Genomic DNA, 5,925 nt, shown 5'->3' with positions numbered 1-5,925 from the left:
ATCATCATCATCAACACCATCACCATCATCACCATTACCATCATCATCATCACCATCATCATCATCACCATCACCATCATCATCATCATCACCATCATCACCACCATCATCATCATCATCACCATCATCACCATCATCATCATCATCATCACCATCATCACCATCATCATCATCATCATCACCATCACCATCATCATCATCATCATCACCACCATCATCATCACCATCATCATCATCATCATCACCATCACCAGCTCTTCATCAGCCTCATTGTCACTCAATTTTTTTCATAATCCATTAACATCGTCATTTTATTCCCCAAAATTCTCTCATTTAATCCTAATCTTCGTCATTGATGATACTCATCATCATCATCATCAACACCTTCATCAAGTCTTTAATGGTTTCATATAATGTTGAATTTAAAACTGTAAATCCAAAATGCGATAGAAACTATACATGAAGTTGTATATTAAAGATTACAGGATTAGTTATACTAGTAATTACTATTAAGCATCTAATGTGTGCATCCATACACTATAATATTGGTGTATTATGTTGTATATGTGATAAAGACTCTTGATAATCACTCTTATTGTATATTATTTTACAGTTCTTAGTGATACGGACCATTGGTGGAACATTACACCCCCTACTGGCAACACGCTGTTACTGCAAGGCGTTTACTCTGAAGGGAACGTTTATTTTTAATGGATAATCTGATTTAAATGGGAAAAAAACACTAATTGGATTCAAACATCAATCAATTACACACTCTTTGCTTTCTTCCACATTATGTTACAATGTTTACTGAGGGAGAAGTAAAGTCATGTTATTATACATGCAGATTATCTTAAACCTTTTCATACACTTCCAGAACATAAATGTATCCACTAGGTTGACATATTACAGTAAAATGCTGTCAAGAACTCTCATAATGGATCAATGGGCCTCCTCTTTATGTTTTAGCCGTCCTCATATTCATCCTCAAAGTGTGTTAAAAATAATTCACTCTGTTGAGAAGAGTTCAAACTCAACGTGTCAGCATGCAGACATGAAACAAACGATGATCTATAAATACTAAAGTTCCCTCTTGGAGTTCCAACAGCTGACGTGAACTCTCCCCGGAGACTGTGAGTCAATCTGGAGCTCCTGTTAATAAGATGAAGAGGAGGACGGGTACTCTTCATCTTCAACGACTCAACCGATCACACAATAATCATCTCCATCATTTGATGTCGTGTCAAACGTCGGCACAGAAACCATCCAGAAATAAAGCGTCTGCTTCGTGGCGGCCGATCAGTCAGGAAGCGTCGTCACACCCTGTCAATAACTGACAATGTGTGTGTGTGTGTGTGTGTGTGTGTGTGTGTGTGTGTGTGTGTGTGTGTGTGTGACGCCGTGCGCCACTGGAGGTGTGTGTGGATGCACCAAATGAAGAGGGGGAACGGGTCCTACGTTGGGGAGGAGATGTGTCCGAAGGTTCAGGATGCATTGAGCGAGGTAGGAAGTGAGTAGGAAGTGTGTAGGAAGTGAGTAGGAAGTAAGTAGGAAGTGAGTAGGAAGTGAGTAGGAAGTGTGTAGGAAGTGAGCAGGAAGTGAGTAGGAAGTGAGTAGGAAGTGTGTAGGAAGTGAGTAGGAAGTGTGTAGGAAGTGAGTAGGGAGTGAGTAGGAAGTGTGTAGGAAGTGAGTAGGAAGTGTGTAGGAAGTGTGTAGGAAGTGAGTAGGAAGTGAGTAGGAAGTGTGTAGGAAGTGAGTAGGAAGTGTGTAGGAAGTGTGTAGGAAGTGTGTAGGAAGTGAGTAGGAAGTGTGTAGGAAGTGAGCAGGAAGTGAGTAGGAAGTGAGTAGGAAGTAAGTAGGAAGTGAGTAGGAAGTGAGTAGGAAGTGTGTAGGAAGTGAGTAGGAAGTGTGTAGGAAGTGAGTAGGGAGTGAGTAGGAAGTGTGTAGGAAGTGAGTAGGAAGTGTGTAGGAAGTGTGTAGGAAGTGAGTAGGAAGTGAGTAGGAAGTGTGTAGGAAGTGAGTAGGAAGTGTGTAGGAAGTGTGTAGGAAGTGTGTAGGAAGTGAGTAGGAAGTGTGTAGGAAGTGAGCAGGAAGTGAGTAGGAAGTGAGTAGGAAGTGAGTAGGAAGTGTGTAGGAAGTGGGTAGGAAGTGAGCAGGAAGTGAGTAGGAAGTGAGTAGGAAGTGTGTAGGAAGTGAGGTCCAACCACTGAAGTGTCTGCAGGAGGACTGTGAGCCGACTCGGTGCTGTCGCTGAATGCATCAAAGTTACACATTTAAATCAAATGCATGACATTTGATTTGTGTTTTAAGCAAAGCATATTCAATCAATTTGGCATAGTAACAAATGTCAGAAAAAAGTAAGACTGGCTCTTCAACAGAGTGTGTCGGCTTATTGTATTTTAGCAACATTTCCTCACACTGAGGATAAACCTGAACCAGTTCTATCTATAAACCTGAACCAGCTCTAACTATAAACCTGAAACAGATCTAACTATGAACCTGAACCAGTTCTAACTATAAACCTGAACCAGTTCTAACTATAAACCTGAACCAGCTCTATCTATAAACCTGAACCAGCCCTAACTGTAAAACTGAACCAGCCCTAACTGTAAAACTGAACCAGTTCTAACTATAAACCTGAACCAGCTCTAACTATAAACCTGAACCAGTTCTAACTATAAACCTGAACCAGCTCTAACTATAAACCTGAAACAGATCTAACTATGAACCTGAACCAGTTCTAACTATAAACCTGAACCAGCTCTAACTATAAACCTGAACCAGCCCTAACTGTAAACCTGAACCAGATCTAACTATAAACCTGAACCAGCTCTAACTATAAACCTGAACCAGATCTAACTATAAACCTGAACCAGCTCTAACTATAAACCTGAACCAGTTCTAACTATAAACCTGAACCAGCTCTAACTATAAACCTGAACCAGATCTAACTATAAACTGAACCAGTTCTAACTATAAACTGAACCAGTTCTAACTATAAACCTGAACCAGTTGTAACTATAAACCTGAACCAGTTGTAACTATAAACCTGAACCAGTTCTAACTATAAACTGAACCAGTTCTAACTATAAACCTGAACCAGCTCTAACTATAAACCTGAACCAGCCCTAACTATAAACCTGAACCAGTTGTAACTATAAACCTGAACCAGTTCTAACTATAAACCTGAACCAGCTCTAACTATAAACCTGAACCAGCCCTAACTATAAACCTGAACCAGTTCTAACTATAAACCTGAACCAGCACTAACTATAAACCTGAACCAGTTCTAACTATAAACCTGAACCAGTTCTAACTATAAACCTGAACCAGCTCTAACTATAAACCTGAACCAGCTCTAACTATAAACCTGAACCAGCTCTAACTATAAACCTGAACCAGCTCTAACTATAAACCTGAACCAGCTCTAACTATAAACCTGAACCAGCCCTAACTATAAACCTGAACCAGTTGTAACTATAAACCTGAACCAGTTCTAACTATAAACCTGAACCAGCTCTAACTATAAACCTGAACCAGCCCTAACTATAAACCTGAACCAGTTCTAACTATAAACCTGAACCAGCACTAACTATAAACCTGAACCAGTTCTAACTATAAACCTGAACCAGTTCTAACTATAAACCTGAACCAGCTCTAACTATAAACCTGAACCAGCTCTAACTATAAACCTGAACCAGCTCTAACTATAAACCTGAACCAGCTCTAACTATAAACCTGAACCAGCTCTAACTATAAACCTGAACCAGCTCTAACTATAAACCTGAACCAGTTCTAACTATAAACCTGAATCGATCTATAGATCAATCAATCGATCGATGGTCCAGCGTTCATCAGAGTGACGGCCAGTGGAAAGAAGCAGCGCTCTGTAGCTCCTCCCACAGTAGGAGTTGGAACTGGCTGTGTCATGGTGGGAGGGGCCTGTGAGAGACCTCCTCTCCTTCTAATCTAAAATCAGTTCAACTGATGTACTGCATGTCTCTCATTTAAACTGGAGGGTAAAGAAGATGAGAATATCGAATTTAAATAATTTGACTTGAAAACAGAATAATGTTTTAATAAATCACAAGCAAACGTCTGTCTGTTGTTCAACCATGTTGGAGGAAATCTGGAGACCATTCTCATATATTTTGCCCGGAAATTGTACAGTTTTGGGGAAATGTCCATAAAGCTACTGTCAGAATTCTGGGCTATGACACATCTAAGTCCTGTATGTTTCTCTACTTTTGTAATATGACATCAGATACCGTGTTAGGGAAGACCTAGACCTAGACCTAGACCTAGACCGGTATCTGCACACGATTGAACCACCATCACAAGATGGTGGTTGAAGATCATGACTGATATACATGATATGGAAGTGTTAACTCACAGAATCAGAGCTCAAGAGGAGCGATGTCGTGAGACGGGGGCGAAATGGACGATGTTTACACGAAAACACAAGAAAGGAATGCTTATTGAATGGTTATCAGGATTTATCACGTTTTTGAGAGGACAGAGCAAACCACACCCCCTTTTTTATTTGTTGTTGTTAATTTGACTTGTTTTTCATTTCTGTATATATGTCTTCTATCTGTGGTGAAAAGACAAAAATAAGGTGTTAAAAAAACCAAAACAGAATAATGTTCTCGTATTCCTTCTCCACACGTCGTCGTCTTTCTTAAGCATCTCGGGCTTCAATCCAGTCAGTTTGGGAACGCAAGGACCTGCTGGAGAGGTCCGTGCCTCGTATTCATCCATCAAATACAAAAACCCGTCAAGTTGTCCTTGGACTGAAGGCAGCAGGCGGGACTCGGCTGTCGATACCTTGGACCCTCGGAGCTGTCTTTGTTCTATATTTCAGGAGAGAAGAAGAAACAGCCGTCTGAATAAAAAGCTCACAATGCGATACGACGCCGCCGGGCGAGGACGCCGCCGGGCGAGGACGCCGCCGGGCGAGGACGCCGCCGGGCGAGGACGCCGCCGGGCGAGGACGCCGCCGGGCGAGGACGCCGCCGGGCGAGGACGGCTCCTCGCGGCTCGGGTGAGAACTCTTCAGTAGGCCGTCCACCTCCTTTCATCGGTGTTGAATTCACTGTTTAGGGTTTGTTTATGTAAAAAGTGGTTTTCTGCCTACAAAATATGATCGAAGATCTACGGTTCTTAGATATCTATTTTTCACCCTTAATAACTTGTTGAAGCAGCAATGAATATGAAGTATGAAGAGCAGTGAACAATTCATAAGCACGTTCTCTGCCTGGTTCTTTCTCATGTAATGAAGTTAATGTGAGAAACCAGTAAAGCCTTTTAATCAGCACACTGACTATACTCATAAGGGCTTAATGGACTTCTTCTTCATCTCCCGAACAAAGTCCTCCGCAGCGTTGGACGCACATCAAAATACATCAAAATACATCAGAATACATCAGAATACATCAGAATACATCAAAATACATCAAAATACATCAAAATACATCAGAATACATCAAAATACATCAGAATACATCAGAATACATCAAAATACATCAAAATACATCAAAATACATCAGAATACATCAGAATACATCAAAATACATCAAAATACATCAAAATACATCAAAATACATCAAAATACATCAGAATACATCAGAATACATCAGAATACATCAAAATACATCAGAATACATCAGAATACATCAAAATACATCAGAATACATCAGAATACATCAAAATACATCAAAATACATCAAAATACATCAGAATACATCAAAATACATCAAAATACATCAGAATACATCAGAATACATCAAAATACATCAGAATACATCAAAATACATCAGAATACATCAGAATACATCAAAATACATCAAAATACATCAGAATACATCAAAATACATCAAAATACATCAAAATACATCAGAATACATCAGAATACATCAAAATACA

Source organism: Cyclopterus lumpus, chromosome 19 (genome assembly GCF_009769545.1).
Source record: "Cyclopterus lumpus isolate fCycLum1 chromosome 19, fCycLum1.pri, whole genome shotgun sequence".
Lineage (NCBI taxonomy): Eukaryota > Metazoa > Chordata > Actinopteri > Perciformes > Cyclopteridae > Cyclopterus > Cyclopterus lumpus.
The sequence above is the reverse complement of the archived record's forward strand: the minus strand, read 5'-3'. Positions refer to the sequence as shown.